Source organism: Eurosta solidaginis, chromosome 1, assembly GCF_040869045.1.
Source record: "Eurosta solidaginis isolate ZX-2024a chromosome 1, ASM4086904v1, whole genome shotgun sequence".
Lineage (NCBI taxonomy): Eukaryota > Metazoa > Arthropoda > Insecta > Diptera > Tephritidae > Eurosta > Eurosta solidaginis.
In genome coordinates, this window is record NC_090319.1 from 92,660,518 (window position 1) to 92,681,392 (window position 20,875).

The window sequence follows — 20,875 nt, forward strand, 5'->3', positions numbered from 1 at the left end:
AAGGCGTCACTTGTCCCAAAAGAGTTGGTAGGAGAGCATTCCGATTGGGTAATATCCAATTACAAAGGCATTGGAGGAAATAATTTAATTATAAAAAAAAGGTGAAATGTAAAATACGGTTTTTAAATAAATTAAATGAAATTGAATTAAATATTATACCAAATGAGAGTATGAACATACCAGTTATTTTGGGACGTGACTTTCTGTATACTTTCAATATTAAATTAAAACTAGCGTAAGGAAATATACCAAGGAAAAATTATTATAAATAAGAGATAGTTATGAACCTAGTAAGTCCATGATAGCTCAACCCGCAATTAGTTCCGATGTACACCCTGCCGTTATACCGATACATCCTGTCGATGAACTCCACCAAAGTAAACAAAATTCCTATAAACCTCAGGAGCCAACTGACTCCACTGCTTTTGAAGTGCCCGATATTTTCAGCATCGACATTTCTCACGATGCTAAAGACGTTGACATAGACACCAAGCTGCCCAAATGTCAGCGGGACGAGTTAATACGAATCATTGACGATATTTACCTTAACAATAACTTAATACCTGAGCCACTGAACTATGAAATGAAGATACATTTGACTAATGATGTTCCCTTTCATTGCGCCCCCTGTAGGCTCTCTTACGCCGAGCGAAGGCAGGTGCAATCTATCGTAGACGAATTGCGCAACGATGGGATAATAAGACCCAGTGACTCGACGTACGCTTCGGCTATTGTACTAGTCAAAAAGAATAACGGCAAAATACGATTGTGTGTGGACTATCGTACATTAAATAAAGTAACCGTGAGGGATAACTACCCTCTACCCCTGATAGACGACTGCATCGACTACTTGGAGAACAAGAAGTTCTTCTCGCTATTCGATCTGAAGAGCGGAGTCCACCAGGTGCAGATGGCCCCCGAGTCACTCAAGTTCACCGCATTCGTGACTCCAAATGGCCAACACGAGTATCTAAAAATGCCTTTTGGCCTGAAAAACTCGCCCGCAGTATTCCAACGTTTCATAAATAGCATTTTTCGAGATATGATTGACGGTAAAAAGATCATCATCTACATGGACGACATTCTTCTTGCAACTGAAAAATTCGAACAGCACAAAGATTTATTGAAATCTGTACTAAAACGACTCGCTCTACGGAATTTGAAACTCAATGTAGAGAAATGCAAATTCGGATACGATGAAATTGACTACTTAGGCTATACTGTGACTCGTACGGGAATACTACCAAATAGCTCCCATATAAGAAGCATACAGAATTTCCCGATACCTACTAATCCAAAACAACTGCAATCATGTATTGGCTTATTTTCATACTTCCGTCGCTTTGTGCCGCCCTTCTCTCAGATCACCAAACCATTGCAAAACCTGCTTAGAAGAAATTCAAACTTTGACTTTGACGAAAAATCCATCGATGCCTTTCACGAGCTTAAGTCTAGGTTAGTAAAAAGCCCAGTCCTGGCTATATATCATCCAGAACGGGAAACGGAACTTTATTGTGATGCTAGTAGCATAGGTTTTGGCTCTGTCTTGCTGCAACGTCTAGATGACAAGAAGTTTCACCCTATTTCATACTTTTCCAAGACTGCTTCTAGCGCCGAATCAAAGTACCATAGCTTCGAGCTGGAAACCTTATCTATAATATACGCACTAAGAAGATTTAGGCCATACTTCGAGGGCATACCCTTCACAATAGTTACCGACTGCAATTCACTGACAATGACTCTAGAGAAAAAACAACTAAACCCACGAGCTCTTGAGCTTGAAAATTATAATTACAAAATAAAGCATAGACGGGGAGCTTCCATGAGCCACGTTGACGCGCTTAGCAGACGACAAATTGCCTATGCTATAAATGCAGACGACGTTGAGTTCCAACTACAGATTGCCCAAGAGCGCGACAAAGTAATTGAATCAATAAGAAGTCGCCCAGATATTGAAGATTTGAAAGACTACGATTTAGTAGACGGACTTATATATAAGAAAAATTCAGATGGCAAGAGAACACTGTACGTACCTTACGAAATGGAGAATGTTACGGTCTGCTGTTATGGTCTACGGTTACGGTCCACTTGGGAGCGTTTTCGTGCGAACACACCTAGTGACTAGTGATGGGACCAAAAAGTTGCGATGCAAAAGTATCGAAACAAGAAAGAAAAGATCTGCGATCACTAGCGAAAAAGAAAGAGGAAGAGATCCACGAGTTTCCGGAAAAAGTGACTTTTTTTGGATTACGTTTGGGGCAATACCACCGTTCTTAACTTAAAAATATCACTTAAATCATAAATTGTGATAGCAAAATAATTGGCTTACAACAATCCAATTAGTTTTATTCCGCGATACAATTCCATATCGATCGGTTACTAGTAAGATGCTTCCTAGGTGGTAAAATACGCGAAAGTTACAAACTATATAAGCAACATTTGCTATACTATATAAGCAACATCGTACAAATATAAAAATTCGCGCATGGAGGAACAAATGGCTGGCGCTAAAACGAGCAACACAATCTCTGCGCTAGATTTCTAACAAGTTACAACAAGTCAGGAAGGAATTGCATAATAGATGAAATATTACCGACAAGCCGCAAGGAAATATAGCCCCAAAGAGAACGGTGGTAACCACAACCAACAGGGCCGATTCATATAGGCCGCTGCAATAACATCCACTTGGGTAACCACAACCTACAGGGCCGATTCATATAGACCGCTGCATTAACATCTACTTTGGGTAACCACGACCAACAGGGCCGACTCGTATAGGCCAGCTGCGACATCACCTACTTGGACCACAACAGCAGGGCCTCGAACACCGGCCTGCTGCAACGAACCTCGTATAGGCACGCTACAACCGCGGCCACCACCACAGGAATAACCACTACGGCACCGCGGTGAGTTTGTTCCAATTACAATAAAACCACAAACTTTAAAAAGACACGAGTATATTTAGCTTTATGTATTACGGTTTTGGATTAGCTAAAACTAGCCACCAATAGCGAAAATTCCATGTATAAGAATTACATACTTTACATTAAATTTGCATATTTGTCACTCCATTTTGACGATTTTATACGTATGTATTTATACATTTTCAATTATATATACACCTGCGAGAACAAAAAAAGCAGCAAAAAATTTATTTGCAGAATTCATTAGTTAGGTTCTTAATTTTGTCTTGTCGTAAAATTAAGTGACGAAAAAAACAACCAATTTAACAGTTATAATGTAAAGCGCATTCAAAAACGAATACGAATTATTTATTAGACTAAAATGAAGCAAAATGTAAAAATGCATGCTTGAACCAATTAATTCGGAAATTTTCACTAAGGTTTTTTTTTTGAAATTCCAGCATTCTGGATATTTGGTTTGGAAATCGTTTTCGAAACGAGTATACACAGTTTTCGTTATACAAATCTGTATTTTTTTTTTTGAAATGAACGAAATAATTGGTAGAATTGCAAATCATTGCTGCTAGATAGTTTTCTTCCTCGCAGGCGCTCCCACATGGCGTTGTTATTGTGTGGGAAAATAAATCTTTTTCCATAGAGAAAATTCAGAATTAGAAACTAAGATTTGAAATTGATTCTATATGGGGGGGGGGGGGGGGGGGGGGGGGGGGGGGAAATAATTGAACCATAAAAACAAATATTTAAAATTCCTTTGCAAAATAGATATATATATTAATATGAATATGTGGACCAATTCATAAACATAGGTAAAATCGAATACAATAAAATTACGCTAAAATTTCCAAGAATAAAAAAACTATAATAAAATAAAATTTAACCACATTAATAAGGATTATAAATAGTAATAGTAACAACCCGATCAAATAGAATAAAACTCAATAACTTTTTAAATAAATATACCAAAAACAAAGTAACTCATAATAAACTAAAATTCGATAAAATAATAAAGATCATAAATACTAATAATAAAAATACAAAATGAAATAAACTAAAATAAAATTAAATACAATACCAATATAAACCAAGTATACCACTAATTGAATTATAACTAGGACGAATAGCTATACTTACCACTGAGCGTATAATTAAAATCTACAGCCTAAAACTTCCAATAAAATGTTAAAATTTTGGCGGTTGCCAACATTTACTCTTCTGTTAGAGGGTAAATGAGTAATAACGTAAGAAAATGAATTTTGTACTATTTTTATTCATAATGCCTTGTCAATAAATATCTTGTAATTTAAAATGGGAATGCTGATATTCTTACTTATTTAGAAGGCACTTAGGAAACAGGTAAGGGGCCACCGAAATTTAGGTGCGTCGGTGGCCATGGATTTGAGGGTGGGACAATGCACCGGGCGTCGCAACAACACTCGCGGCGCCCCTCTATATATTCGGCCCTTTTCTTCTTTTGTTTTAATTTTCAACCTTTTTTTGGTTCTTTTGATTTTCAGTTTGGTAACCGGTCGTTTCCGGTTCGGTGATTTTTTTTGGCGTTAGTTTTTTTTTGAATTTTAAATTTTTGAATATGTCAACGGTCTGTCCGTGGCATCCGGTTCGACCAGATGTCGTTTTAATTGGTATTGATAAGCGTTTTGAGTCGGTCTCTGCGCTTCTGTCGGTTTTTTTTTTTTTGAATTTGACGGCTGAGTTTCTTAAGGCATGATATGACTTTTTTTCTGATTATGGCGCAGGAACAGTAAGGTTGGCAAGGACCCGCCAGCCGACAATGACTACCCACTGTACACCACCACATCATGCCGACCGCCTTCCTTACTGCTTCCATCGTAGATGCGATTCCATAACAAGAATAACGTTATACAACTGATACATAAGAAGTTGGGTCATCTATCAGTTGAGAAAAGCCTCAATAAACTATGCCCATATTACTGGTTTCCGAACATGCGAACGAAAACAGAAAAATTCATCAGAAACTGCCTAAAATGCATCATGTATGCTACTCCTCCGCAAGCTAGGGAAAGAACCTTACATACCATCCCTAAAACTCCACTACCATTCGACACTATCCACATAGACCACTTCGGGCCACTACCATCGATTAGATGAAAATGAAAACATATTTTAGTAGTAGTTGACGCCTTTACGAAATTCGTCAAACTATATCCAACCAACTCCAGCAGTACTCGAGAAGTTATAGCCGCCCTTGAGAAATACTTCAGCTATTACAGTCAACCGAGACAGACAGACATAAGTGACAGAGGGACCTGTTTCACGTCTATGGAGTTCGGTGCTTTCTTGACGAGGCAAAACATAGGTGATGTGAAGGTCGCTGTTGCCTCTCCGCAAGCCAACGGGCAAGTGGAAAGAGTAAACAGAATATTAAAATCCATGTTAGGGAAGTTAAAAATAAAAAAAAAAATGTAAGGCGCGATAACCTCCGAAGAGATCTAAGGCCGAGCTTCTCTTCCAATTTGCGTCGTGCTCCTCTTGATTTTCCCTACAAATTGGTCGGACGGGACCTACATGTTTTATGCCGACTCCGAACGGCATCTGCAAGGCAGATGAATTTTCACTGAGAGCTTTTCATGGCAGAAATACAATCGGAGCGCTTGCCAGTCACTGCCGAGGGGCGACCCCGCTTAGAAAAATTTTCTTCTAATTGAAAAACCTTATTTCTAAAATTTTGATGTTGCTTTGCCCGGGAGTTGAACCCAGGGCATACGGTGTGATAGGCGGAGCACGCTACCATCACACCACGGTGGCCGCCACTTAGGGAAGTTAACAAACGAAATAAACCATGATGACTGGGTTAAATGACTACTCGAAGTTGAGTATGCTATAAACAACTCAACCCATAGCACCTGCCGGGTACACCCAGTCGCCGTTTGTTCGGTTTTGAGCAGAGAGGAGTCGTCGTAGACAAATTCACTGAATTCTTTCAGAACAAAATCTGTCCAGATGATGGACGGGATTTAGAAAATATATGCAGAAACGCATCGAATTCCATCCAAGCTAAGCAGGAATATGATAACAAACGCTTCGGCAATGGCCATTCCGAGACTAAGACATACAGTATAGGTGACTACGTTGTCGTGAGAAATGTCGATACAACAGTCGGGAGTAATAAGAAACTTATATCACAATATCAGGGCCCCTATGTGATCCATAAAATATTAGGAAACGATATGTCATTAGAGACATAAATAATTGCCAGCTAACCCAACTACCTTACGACGGGGTGATTGAAGCTCACCGGATAAAGCGATGGCGGCAAGTACCCGGAGGGTGTACTGACGAACCAGAGCATGATCCCCTGCGGATTGACTAGTTTCTTTAAATCTTCTTTGATCGAGGTCGATCCTCTGTGAGAATTGGCCGAGTTGTAAAGATAGCAAATTGTAAACGTACTGTAAACATATGGTAGCTCTAACAAAAGCTAAATATTGTATTACGTTCATAGATAATAAGTATCGATAACCACAGCCAACTTGACAAATGATGAGGATTAGCAATAAAAGAAAAGAGGAAGAGTCACTTCCGGTTGAACATTTAACAGAGTAACACGTATTTCATTTAAGAAAGAAATAATATCCCTCATAATCCACGTTGAATACTCATACATTTGGAAATTTTATAACTAGGAAACTATAATCTGTTCCCATCCTACAAAGGAAGTAAGAAATAGCCAAAGTTAAAAATTCATGTATAAAAAACAGATTATACAATTTTCTAGAAACCAACAATTGCTTTCCTGAATGCTCTGTATGTCTAAATCACATCCTGCACAATATCAGTGTATCCCAAAATGAGAAAAAACACGTAATTCTTTGGTCCACCGACATATCCAACGCATACAACTGCGTCGACATAGGCGCTCTTAAAGATATGTTTTTTGAACTACAAATTGACCAACTATACATTGAATGGATAATAAATTTCCTATCCCTCAGAACTTTCAACTTAGGTAAGGAGGTCATTAACATCTACAATGGAATTCCCCAAGGTAGCTGTTTATCATCCATCCTTTTTAACATTTATACATCCAAATTTCATGATACTACAAACATCATTAGGCGTTAGTTGCTTCTACAGTGTGGACATATTTGGCTTCTGCGAAGAGTGTTTCTTTTTGTGAAAGGTGGTAGGTCTTTAAAGTGACTGAGTGTTATTTGACAAATTGTGAAAGAGTTTGTAAAATTGTTTTTATAGTACTGTGGTGGTAAAATTTATAAATTTAAAGGTTTTAAGGAATAGCATAGTGAGTGGAAAGACGGCATTATCAAACTTTTGCGTTGTAAAGTTGTTTTCTGAAATCGGTGTTCCTGGTAAGGCATAAAAAATGGCCAATGCCATGGCGTCGGAGGAAGTGGTTAGGGAGAAGGAGGACGTAACTGACATGGAGACTGACTCGGACGGGGACTTAGATAAAACATTTTTAGACTACAGAAATCGAAATAGACAAACTAGTTACAGAAGTCGGACAAATAAGGACAGAAGTATTGCAAAACTTAAGAGATCGAAAAGAAAAAAAAGAAAAAAAAAAAATAACGGAACTTTCATCCCGTTACAGGGCATGGTGGTGCCGAAGGGGTTTTTTTCTAATATAATATGGAAACGAAGTGAAAATGAAACAAGCGTACAAACGAACGTAACAGATGAAAAATATACGGACACAGTGTGTAATAATGCAAATGCGACAATAAAAAATATTGAGGTATTGAATGTGGTAGATATGCAAAAGTGTGTGAACGTGCAAGTCACTGATCAGTATAAAGAAAAGGAAGCGGGCATTGTGAATGATAACTAAGTGTGATATCTTATCTGTCAAATGCCTGACAGGATGTTCAATATGGCAACTTTTTAGCGTTTTGACAGGGTGTTCAATATGGCGGCGCCTATCTTCAGCGGGTGATAGAAAGAGATGCAGAATGAGACAGCGATATCAAATACAAATCAGGTGATCCAATCACTTTGGAATTTTGACGTCTATGCAGATGATATCACACTTAGTTATCATTCACAATGGAAGCGGGGGCGCTCAGCGCACAAGAAATTGATTTGAAAGGCAGCACTAATGATGCAAAAGCATCGAATGAGATTAATAATATTGAAAATGAGACACGTAGTGAGTTTTATACAGAAAGTCACCGTGGGGACTTCTGTGTTTTGGTGGACACAACAAACAGTAATTTGTTTAATAATGAAAGGGTCAGCAATGACCTGTTCCTTTGGGAAAAAATAAGAAAGTTTAATATTCCGGGTGTAAAAAATATTAAATCTATTGGCAGGTCGTTATATAAGATATACTTTGAAAGCTACAAATATGCGAATGATTGTGTACGTGATGTGAATTTAAGAGAGGCAAAGCTTAGGCCGTTTATCCCAAAAAAGTTTGTGGAGACAGTGGGGGTGGTTAGAAACATTCCATTAAACTTCTCGGACGAAGAAATTAAAAATAATATTGGTACGGATGTACCGGTGAGGTCAGTGATGAGAATCACCAGAAGGGATCCCAATAACAAGGAGAAATTTATTCCGACATATACAGTAAAAATAACGTTTGAAGGGCACGAACTTCCTGAGGAAATAAACATTTACTTTGTGAAATTTAGGGTTTCTCACTACATACCCAAGATTAGGCAGTGCTGCAACTGCGGTAGGCTAGGACATACACGGTTGGGATGCAAAGCTAAATCGAGATGTATTTTGTGTGGAAAAGAAGAAGGTTGTGGCAAGGATTGTAGACAACCAAACAAGTGTATTTTGTGTGGTAGTGGCGAGCATTGTGCTTTGAACAGTGCAACTAATAGGAAACTTATGCAAAAATCAAGTGAGTGAGAGGCTAAATAAACCAAACCTAAATCATGACTATGACCCTAGTAAAAATCTTGCAGTATAATATTGAAAGCCTGAAAGCTCAAAGCTCATGTAGATTTTTTCAGTCACAAATATAAAATTGATATTGTTTGTTTGCAAGAAATATTTTCTCACGATATTCAGAAGTGTAACCATAACTTAATTGGATTTAATTTATTAAGATTAGATTAAGAAATTTACAACTTCAAAATTGGCGTTTGCAAAATAATGTAAGTAAATAGTTGTTTACTTTTGTTTTTGTTTTTTAATATACGTTTACATATTCCTAGTTTGATATGCTTACATGCTGCAGTGGTGCAAGCACAATGCAAAAAATTTCCCCACCTCACAACCGGCTGAGCACTAGTACACCACCGATTTCACTGGGCCATCAACCCAACTTGGAGAATATTTTGAAAGATACCGTCGATGGTAATGATATTGTTAAGAAATACGAAAACTTGAATTGCCTCCAAGAGCCTGAGCAATCCACAATAGTGCGTATTGTTGTAGATAATTACATTAAACGCGATATCAAAATGACTCCGGGTACAATGAAAAATGTAACAAACCAGATTGTCAAGCTCTTTCCAACCGAACAGGAATCGGTGTACTATATACCCAGAATAAACAAAAAAAAAACGCTACCGGAAAACTATATGATAGATATTTTAATAGCTTGCATAAGCGAAAGTCTCAGCAGAAAAATGACACTACATCAAAAATTAGCAAAACTGTTGTTATAAGCAATGAGGGTCCGGAAAAATCGGATGCAACTAAACAATGTTTACAACATAATATCCCTGAAGATATATGTGAATTGTGGAAAGAAACTTCAGAAGAGAGAATGAAAGAACATACAAGTGGTATACAAAATTTATTAAAGGAATGGCCACGATATTGCGATTCCAATGGATACCAACTGATTGATATTGATTTTGACACAATGTTTCCTGGTAAATCAGATCTGATGTTTAACAAAATTGACAGCATGCAGAAAACAATAAATTAAGTATTTTTTACTTCATCAATAAAAGATAAACTGAACCAAACTTATTACGACGCTATGCTTGGTGCAAATGACGCAAGTATGTAAATTTTTCAGTTGTGTGATTTTTGCTTTATTTCCGTTTTTATTTTAGATTGCAGACATTATTATTTCTTTAATTTATTACATGCAGTAATAACACCGCCAAGGGTAAATAAAAACTTTAAACCCTCTATCACAGATGCGCAAATGGATATGATAACACATATTTTAAATATTAACAACTTGCAACGAAAACTTGATGAACTGAATAATGCTGCCAACAAACAGGGATTTACATTGCAACCCAGGGTGTTTGTTGTTGGTGAGAGTCCCCAAAATTTAAACGAATTCTATGTCTGTGTTGACAACGTTAAATACAAAGTAAACAGCTTAGTGAGGGCTACAGATTTAGTTATAAAAATTTGTTTTGTATTCAACATCGAATATTCCGCAATGAGCAAATATGTATGGGTTTTTTTTTTTTTCAAAGATATGTTTATGACATTCCAAATCAGGAAAAATTTCCAAAAATTTAAAATATTTTAAACTAACTATATAATGTCGAATAAAGCGCAGTTACAGAAAGACCCACACATACTTGCTCTATATGCGAAAATAATTTCGTATTATTTGAAAATCTTTTTAACCATTTGAAGGACGTACATCGATGTCCTGTTACTTTTAAGTACTTATGCCTTTATCAGAATTGTAATAGATACTTTCAAAACTTGTATAAGTTTCGAAATCACGCAAGGAAGCATGATTTTAGTTCTAATGTTTGTGAGAGCACGAATGTTTCACAAACCAAATTACCGAAAAATGATACAAGTTCCACCCAAAATATAAGAGAACTCGCTACAAGTCAAGAATGCTTACAGCTTCATCCAGATTTGCCCCCTATTCCAGATAACGCCAATGAAATTGATAAACTAAACATTATTGAAATCAAAAAGTTGATAGAGAAAAATGTAATAAGTCATGCTTTACAGCTTCACTGCAAACCGAATAGTTTGAGAAAAGATATACCAGTAGCTCAAAAATCAATCACTGAATTGATAATTGATCCAATTGTAACTTCTTTTGAAAAATTCACAGAGTACGTTGCTCTTGAGAAACAAATCGAATTTGAAGAATTAATTACCTATGCAAAGCAATCTTTTAAGAATATTTCTTTAGAATACAAATTACTACAAAAACTCGAAAATATTGGTCTTCATAAGCCACCACAATTATTTACAATATCTAGGCAACTCGATGAAGTATTTGCTTCTAGTTTCCCAACCTTAAAAGAAAATATAATTGAGGGCTGTCTCTGTGACATAAAGCATCAATTAAAGAAATACTTTGAAGAGCCAAACATTTGAAAATATTGAAAAAATAAAGTCTTTGAATACTCTTAACCATTTTATAATGGGCAATCTTTGGAAGAGTATAACTAGTTGTTTCGGAAGTAAATCTGTTTTCCCTATTTTTCTATACTTTGATGCACTCCAAATTAATAACACTTTGGGAACGCATACGCATTCAGTTTGTGGCATATATTTTACAATACCTGTCATCCCGTCACACCAAATATCTCATTTACGCAATATTTTTGTAGCAGGAACGCGAAAGATATGAGTTATTTCGGTAATGAATTAACACTTAACAGACTTGTTGAGGTTCTTGAAGACCTATCTCTAAATGGAATAAATGTAGTCGTTGAGAATACCCGATTTAAGATTTATTTTTATCTCGGCCAGATATTGGGTGATAACTTGGGCTTAAATGAAGTATTGGGTTATCATACTAGTTTTAACAGCAAATTTTTTTGCCGCCTTTGTTCGTTATCCAAAGAAGAGTGTCAATCAGCATTAATCGAAGATTTGTAAAGAGTACGTAATAAAGAATGTTATACCATGGAATTGCAGTGCTGTAGCAAAGAACTTAATGCTGTCAAAGAAAATTCTATTTGGAACAAACTACCCCTTTTTCATGTTACAGATAATAAAGCTTGTGATTTGATGCACGACGTGTTTTTAGGAGTAGCGAGATATAACGTTCCAAACGTTGTAGATTACTTTATTTATCAGAAAAAAAATATTTTCGTTGGAAGTGTTTAACTATAGAAAACAATTGTTTGCTTACGGTCCAGCTCACGTAAGAAGTTTAAGTAATCCCATTACAAGGGCTCAAATTAAGACTAATAACATCAAAATGAACGCTTCGGAAATGAAACTTTTTTTGAATACTATTTTACTAATTATTGGCGACTTAGTAGACGAATTTGATTTAGTATATAAATTTTTAATAACATTTATTAAAATTGTTGATATTATAATGGCTGAGGAATTTAGTGATATTATTTTACATGAACTACGTTCTTTAATTTCCGATCATCACACATTTTATATTACAGGCTTTAGAGAGAAGCTAAAGCCAAAAAACCATTTTATGATTCTGTACATCAACTCTATCAAAGAACTTGGCCCACTTAAATTTTTGTGGTGTTTTAGATTCGAAGGAAAACACGCTCAATTTAAAAAATACGCCAATAATATAACATCTCGTAAAAATATTCCGCTGACTCTGGCAACTAAGAGTATTGTTTCCAGTTGTTATAAATACACCTACATACTAGCCTTAAGTATTAAACTCGATACTATTAATAAGCATAATAATCCATACTAGCATTGAACTGTTATCTCTATTATTGAAATAAAGTAAGTGATTATACAGCATTACAACAAAGTGGCGACGAGGAATTACACGTGGATATATCCAATTATTGTCCATATTTTTTCTAACCACCGCTACTCGGACAAATCGAAATTTATTTCCTACATCATTATACAAAATTAAAATGACTCAATCACAGCAAAGTCCTATAAATGGTTGACAACACGAGGAAGTCAGCATTTTTCAATTCGAGGAATTTGACAAGGAAAAAATACAATGGAGTCGTTGGAAAAAACGCTTAGAAAGCGCGTTTGCTATACATGAAACACAGGAAAGCAAAAAAGTTCATTTGCTGCTACGTCACATCGGCTATGCAACGTACAATACATTGTGCGACAAGTTAGCGCTAGAAATCGTGGAAAATTATCGTTTCCACCTAAGCCGGCAACATGACCATCAGTCGGTGGACGAATTTTTGATTGAACTGAAGAAAATGGCTACGCATTGCAATTTCGGTTCATATCTCGAGACAGCCTTAAGAAACCAACTAGTTTTCGGGTTGAAAAGCAAAGTTATACGAAATCGGTTGCTAGAAAAAACGGATTTAACACTCGAGAACACATTAAAGACAGCACGTGCAATGGAACTGTCTGAAAAAGGTAATGCCGAAATGACACATAACCTCAAAGATGTTGGGCAAGTATCACTCAAGGAAAAAACAAATCGTGCATCGGGAGGAAATCGGTCGAAGAATACCAATAAAATAAAAAACTAAGGAAAAGAATCGAAAAAAAAGTTGTTACCGTTGTGGCGGAGCACATATTTCGCGACAATGTACAGAAAAAAATGTATACTGTACGGAATGCCGCATATCCGGACACACAAAAAAAGTTTGCATCAAAACGAAACGGGAGCAGAAGGACCAAACGGAGGCTAACTACGCTGAGTATCGTTAAGTGGAGGAGATCTGCCATATCATCGGAAACAAAGCTAAGCACACACCGAGGGAAAAATTTTGGATTACAATGCATGTAAACTCTTTCTTTATAGATTTTGAAATTGACAGCGGCGCACCGGTCGCAATTATGAGCAAACTCGATTACAATCAGCAAATTGGACGCATTGAAGAACAACAACTACACGAACCTGACATAGACCTGGTCAGCTACGCTGGAAATAATATCAAAGTATTCGGTTTCGTGTATGTCAAAGTCGCTTCTAAGGAGAAAATGTATGAGCTACGATTATACATTGTCGAATCAAAACGCCATCCATTATTGGGGCGTGAGTGGCTAAACCTATTGCCGTTGGACTGGAACAAAGTTTTTCGTGGCGAGCATTCACTCGCGAAAATCGATGCCAAAATATCGTTAGAGACATTGAGGCACAAGTATCCACGAGTGTTCGACACAACGTCAATGGGCAAGCTAACCGGGTTGAAAGCACGTATTCACTTGAAACCTAACGTAACACCAATTTGCAAGAAAGCAAGGCGACCAGCGTTATCAATGGGAGCACGAATCGTAAAAGAAATTGACGTATTAAAAAAGTTAGAATGGCGTATTAAAAAAGTTAGAATTTGCGGCGATTATAAGATCACCATAAACCCTTGCATTCTCATCGACGAACATCCATTGCCGTCTATCGAAGAATTGTTTTCACAAATGTCTGGTGGTGAGAAATTCACGAAAATCGACCTCACCAAAGCGTATCTTCAAATGGAAGTGCACGAAGATTAAAGGATTCTCACACTTTCAACACATAAAGGACTATACCAGCCGACTAGAGGGCGAATTTCAATAAATGTGAGTTCATGGCAGACTCTATCACATATTGCGGTTATAAGATCGGTCGTTACGGCATCCACAAAATAAAAGAAAAAATGGACGCAATACAACAGATGAAAGAGCCAACAAACAAGGATGAGGTACGTTCCTTTATCGGTTTAGTAATGTTATGGAAGCGCATCTTTGTTGGAAGCAGTAAGGAAGGCGGTCGGCATGATGTGGTGGTGCACAGTGGCTAGTCATTGTCGGCTGGGGCGGGTCCTTGCCAACCTTACTGTTCCTGCGCCATAATCAGAAAAAAAGTCATATCATGCTGTCAAATTTAAAATAAACTGACAGAAGCGCAGAGACCGACTCAAAACGCTTATAACTTTAAAATGAAATGACATCGGAACCGGATGCCACGGACAGACCGTTAACATTCAAAAAAATTTTAAATTCTTTTCTTTCTTTTCTTTCCTTTTACTTTTGCTCGTAATACTTCAAGTTATACATATATTTAGGTCTCCCCCTTTTTTTATTTTTTTGACAATCGTTATAAACGCTTTGTGTGAAAAAAAATATGTAATTAAATGTACTTATGTACAGTAATTATACTACATACAACGTAAGAATTTGGTCGAGTACCCCTTTTCTGTTTTCCCTTCACAAAACATATTTTAGGGCTATAAAGTTGGGATACAAATTCCGATAATTGGGGCTCTCTTACAAAATTATTATGTTGTTGTAGTAGAACTTATTTTTGAGTTTAACAAAATATCAATTTGGTATAACGCTTAGTATAATGACACTAACATGTAATATGTACCAAGAAAACTTGTTATAAAAGCAATAAAGATTAAATTTGTATAGCGCTATGTATTATATGCACGTATATTATTTGCTTCTGGTTGTTCGACCGATATTGCTAGCAATAGTGAGTCATATGTATAGATATATATATATATATATTGTATTTGAATGATATAAGAAAAGAAAGTTTAAATCTTCTAGCCAATTCGTGCATAAATTTTTTTCTAACAACCCACGGTTGAGCTCCAAAAATGGATCGTTAAAACGTTTCACGTGATAAGGACGGCTTATTATCAATGAAATTTATAGAACTAGCTTCAAACATTTTAAAGCGACAAAATATATTATTAAAGTGATATAAAAAAAGGATGTATGCCCTTTGCTGTAAAGCTAACAATTTCAAGTATTCAATAATAGAATTTTACGGGAAAAATCGACCCTTGTTAAATGGTTCAACCGGACTGTATAAACCCCCTAAGCATTACTTAGAAGTTCCTTAACTACCCTGCAAAAAACGCTCTCGTCATTCCACGTCATTGGACTAGTCACTTTACAGTCATAGGTTATATTCATAGTCACGTTTGTATGGCCGTGGGTAAGTTTTATGACCAAATTTTTTGTAGGGTAACTATTTTTAAGTCTATACAAGGCTGATACTTACATGGCCGCCAGAGTACGTACCATGGGCCTCTGCCGGCGTGGTTACTGGTGATGTTGACCTTGCCGGTGAAGCCGACGCTGTTGTTGGTTGTGGTGCGCGGTCTTGGGCGCGCCGTGTCGGTACTGTTGGTGGTTGTTGCGCTCTGGTCCGAGGTGATCGAGTGAAGCTGGCGGCAATAAAACTTCGTGTTGACTTTTACGACCTGGATGACTTGGTGCTAATTGGGCGTTCGTTGTATTACGCTGCAGCGTACTGCTGGCCCTGGAGGCGGAGATGGTGCCGGACGCTGTTCCAAAGGTGGTAGTGTACTTCGTAGACGTAGAGAAGGGGGTTTATCTTCGGATACCAAGGGTTCTCATCACAATTAGTTTAGTGCCGTCTGAATCCGAATCGGAATCACTAGTACTTTCCTCACTAGGTGTGACTGTGAAACGCCGACCTACTTCAACTGGATATTCTATACGTTGAGTTTGTGCCAACACAACACAACACAACCGTTGTAATGTTTATTACCACCCAAAATAGACGAGTAGAAAAGAGGTTTGTCGGAATGGACTTTGCGCTATCGACTTTTCCTAGTTTCTGGGCATTTACCTGTTTGTTCTTTTAGTAGTTGGGTTAAGGAATCGGCCTGCAATTCCTCGTTGCAGTGTTTTGGTTCATCAACAATACTCACTTGAATACGTGCACAGCCGGCGAGGGTGTTTTGCGCTTAGTTGAGTATAGTTGGGGATGCGCAGTTGATGTGAGCAATAAAGTTAGTGAAGCAGTATCGGTGCTTGACGCCTTTGCTGTAGATGTTACACGATCCTTTTGTATAATCGCAGGGCTGCCAAAAATTAGGCTGAAGCAAATCCAAATCGTTCCACCAAATTCCGAGAATTAACGGAAGAAACACATGTTCTGTTATTCTAAGCTTCCATAAATTTAGTGACTTTCAAACGACCTTCTCGTTTGTATAACGGCTTCTTCGAGAGTTTTTTTCCTTTCTTTCTTCTCTCAATGTGTAAATTCGTTTTTCGTTGGCCGGAAACTCATGGCAATTTTTCGCTAGTGATCGCCGGTCTTTGTTTCTTGTTTTTCGATACTTTTGTATCGCAACTTTCGCCCCATCACCAGTCACTAGGTGTGTTCGCACGAAAACGCTCCCAAATGGACCGTAACCGTAGACCATAACAGCAGACCGTAACAGTAAATTATTACGGCAGATTTTTTGAAAATTTAAGCACGGTACTGTATCCGCTAAATAACTTACTCAAAGACAAAGTGCCATTCGTTTGGGATGACAAATGCAAATTATCTTTTAATACGGTCAAACAAAAAATGCCATGTCCAAGTTATTACTACAAGTACATTATAATCCAAAGTTACCTTTAGTACTGGCAACAGACGCAAGCCCGGTAGGAGTTGGGGCGGTTTTAAGTCACATTTACCCAGACGGTACCGAACGACCAATACAATTCGCCTCGCAAACTCGTGACAGCTACGCAACAACGTTACAGCCAGTTCGACAAAAAGGCATATGCTATAGTGTACGTCGTAAAGAAATTTTACCAGTACGTCTATGCCAGACACTTCATTCTATAATGTGGCAACAAACCAGTTACACAGATTTTTTCACCACAAAAGGGTCTCCCTATATTATCAGCAACACGGATGCAACATTACGCAATTTTTTTGTCTTCGTTCGACTACGAAATCAAGTACCGAAAATCAGCCGAGCATAGCAATGCAGACGCATTCTCCCGGTTACCACGAGCACAATCGGTAGCAACAATTTCCGAAATTGATAGTATAGAATTAAACTGCATACATAATATGCCTGTCACAGTGGACGATTTGGCTAGAGCTATAAAAGACGACAAAATAGTAAGCAAACTTGTGCGGGGATTAGAAACAGGAAAAACAGTTGCTAAAGAACACCGATTTGGAATAGACCAACATGAATTTGCACTTCAAGAAGGATGTTTGTTGAGGGGGACACGCGTTTACATTCCACCACTACTGGGAAAAGATGTGCTTGAGGAACTACATCAGGCACATTTTGGTACATCAAAAATGAAAACACTGGCACGTAGCTACATTTGGTGGCCTGGGTTAGGTTTGGATGTTGAAAACATCACTCTAAACTGTAGCTCACGCCAACAAAATCGGAAAAATCCTAGCAAAATTTCAACACACGTTTGGGATCCACCATCAAGTGTCTTTGAAAGAGTTCACATTGATTTTGCAGGACCGTTTATGGGGAAGTATTTCTTCATTCTGGTAGACGCATACAGCAAATGGCCAGAAATACATATAATGAATAATATCACAACATAGGCGACAATCAAAGTTTGCCGCCAAATTTTCGCAACGTTTGGAATTCCGAAAGTATTAGTCAGCGACAACGGGACACAACTCACGTCGAATGAGTTTTGGCAATTTTTGCGAAGCAATGGTATTACACGTAAACGAAGTGCACCATTTCATCCGGAGACAAACGGACAGGCCGAAAGGTATGTGCAGACGCTGAAAGATAAGCTCAAAGCTATGCACAGCAGTACGAAATACCTAGACACAAAATTGGCACACATTTTAATGTGTTACCGTCGAATGGTAAATACATCCACAGGCGTATCGCCAGCACAGCGAATGTTTAACAGGCAGATTCGTTCAAGATTGGATTTGCTATTGCCAGTAGCACAAGAAGACCGAGAAAAACAAATTAAACCGGCGAGTCGGAAGTTGTACGAAGGGGAACGTGTATCAGTGCGAGACTACTACGATAAAAAGTATAAGTCGTATTTTCAGAAAACTTGGGGAATTGCACTACAACGTCCTCTTGGATGATGGCAGAATATGGAAACGACACATCAACCAAATTCATCGAATCGGCGACAGTATTCCCGAACATAGAAATGGTCATTATGGTGAGCTACCAGATGAAGCAATCGCAGCTGAAAGACCATCTTTTTCAACCACGGCTCAAGATACCAATACTCAAGCTGAGGTAGAAGAACCACCGACATCGTCAGAAAATGAAAGTACTACTGAGGAGCAGACAGTATCGGAGCCCAGACGGTCACAACGTCAGCGCGTTCCAAAACAACTTCTAACGTACGATGAAAATTTTCAGTCCTACGAAGAATAGATAAACTGAAAACTATATTCATCTCAACGTAATTTCGAAGTATTCTTCTCTGAGGGGGGAAAGTTGTTATAAATGCACCTACATACTAGCCTTAAGTATTAAACTCGATACTATTAATAAGCATAATAATCGATACTAGCATTGAACTGTTATCTCTATTATTGAAATAATATAAGTGATTCTACAGCATTACAACACTGCTCTAATTTATTAGAAAGTAATTTTTTTGAAAACGATCATGTACAATGCAGAAATGTTCTACCAATAGATCTTACAGAACTTGAATTTTATCAAAATTTATGTACACCTTTTAGAACCGGTTATGAAACTTCAAGTGTAAGTTACAAAGGAGTGTTGTATGAAAAAAATTACTACGTAAAATCAAATAATACAATTTTGCATATTATAAAAATATTTTTTGAATTAGAGAATGAAACATTTTTAATTTTCCAAGAATGCAAAACTTCTTTTTTGGAAAAATATCAATCGTATGAAATTTTAGGCTCTAATAATGCCTTTTACTTAAAAAAAAGTCGATCTCATTTCGATACCAGCCAAATTATATACTTTAAATGATGGAAAGTGTTGTAAGATTTTTTTGACAATATTGTAGAAAATTACTATCCACTAGATTTTTGACGCTGGTTTTTATCTACATACAGAAATATATAAATATTTCCTGAAATTTCAATGTATTATATTTGTAAGTATGTATTTATCTTTATGTTAAATAAATAAGATTTTCATTGAAAAGTTAATTCAAATTCCAATTTTTATTTCCCATGGTAGAGATGCGCATATTGCTTAAATTCTGAGTTTACTCGTAGTAACAAAACTATGTATGTTACGGTCTGATGTTATGGTCTACGGTTACGGTCCACTTGGGAGCGTTTTCGTCGGAACGTTCTAGTGGCTGGGGATGGGACCTAAAAGTTGCGATGAAAAGTATCGAAACAAAAAAAAAAGTCGGCGATCGCTAGTATGAAAAAAACCACGAGTTTCCGGGAAATCGAGGCAGAGAAAGGGTTCTTTTTTGGCACGCTGACGAGAAGGTCAAACAAAAACACGTCATTGTTAATAAAATAATGAACAAAAAATAATTATTAAATCGTTTTCGATAAATATTTGCTGGTTATGGCGTATAATTCTTTCTTGGTCGTTTTGGTGCAGTTTTTCCCACAGCAATAGTTTGATTTTCGCACATTTCTTGAGGCACTTTCGAAGTCTTGCAAATCATTGCGTTAATAATAGCTTGATAAATATGCTTTAAGCTCTCAACCAAAGCAGTCTAGAAAAGTGTTATCACAGTCATTGATATTTTACGATAACCCAAAGAGTTTTAATGCATTGAATGCAGTGGCTAAAGCTACTTCATCTGGGGTCTTATTCATGAATGCAGCTATCATTTCTACTATGGCAGTCTTAACATGTTGCGGTAACTTGGAAGCTCTTGTATTTGGATACATGAATGGCGAATCCGTTTCAACGAGCAGTCTATCAATAGGAAGTGTTCCATTTTCTAAAAGTTTGCGTACTCCACTATCTGATTTGTCCTGTTATGAAAGAGCCGGCAACTAAAATTACCAGCAAGAACCATAATAGCCGGCAACTAAATTAACAGCAAGAACCATAATAGCCGGCAACTAAAATTACCAGCAAAAACCATAATAGCCGGCAACTAAAATTACCAGCAAGAACCATAATAACCGGCAACGACACATAACCGGCATTAACACATAACCGGTAAGAACAACTACCATCAACCACATCATCAGGAGGTACACCAGCAGATGCCGCCGGACGGTCTTTTCCGCTAAGTAGGTACCGGCCTACTGGGTGAGTCCGTTCTGGAATAACAACAACCACCAGATACGACAACAACTACAGGCATGCAGCAACAACAGCGACAAACACCTCACCAGCAACAACAAGAACAACAACATTATCAGGAAACACGCCGGCAGAAGCCCACACTACAGCCTCTTACCGGCTAACTAAGTACCAGCATACCGG

At 37.4% G+C, this 20,875-nt stretch overlaps 1 protein-coding gene and 2 pseudogenes across 4 annotated transcripts in view; 2 read left to right on the forward strand and 1 right to left on the reverse strand.

Moving 5' to 3' along the window:
- spartin overlaps nucleotides 1-20,875 on the reverse strand; it is a 260,528-nt gene that overhangs the window by 188,576 nt on the left and 51,077 nt on the right. The window lies entirely within an intron of this gene.
- LOC137237293 (uncharacterized) lies at nucleotides 7,968-10,382 on the forward strand (annotated as a pseudogene).
- LOC137237301 (uncharacterized) lies at nucleotides 10,390-19,475 on the forward strand (annotated as a pseudogene).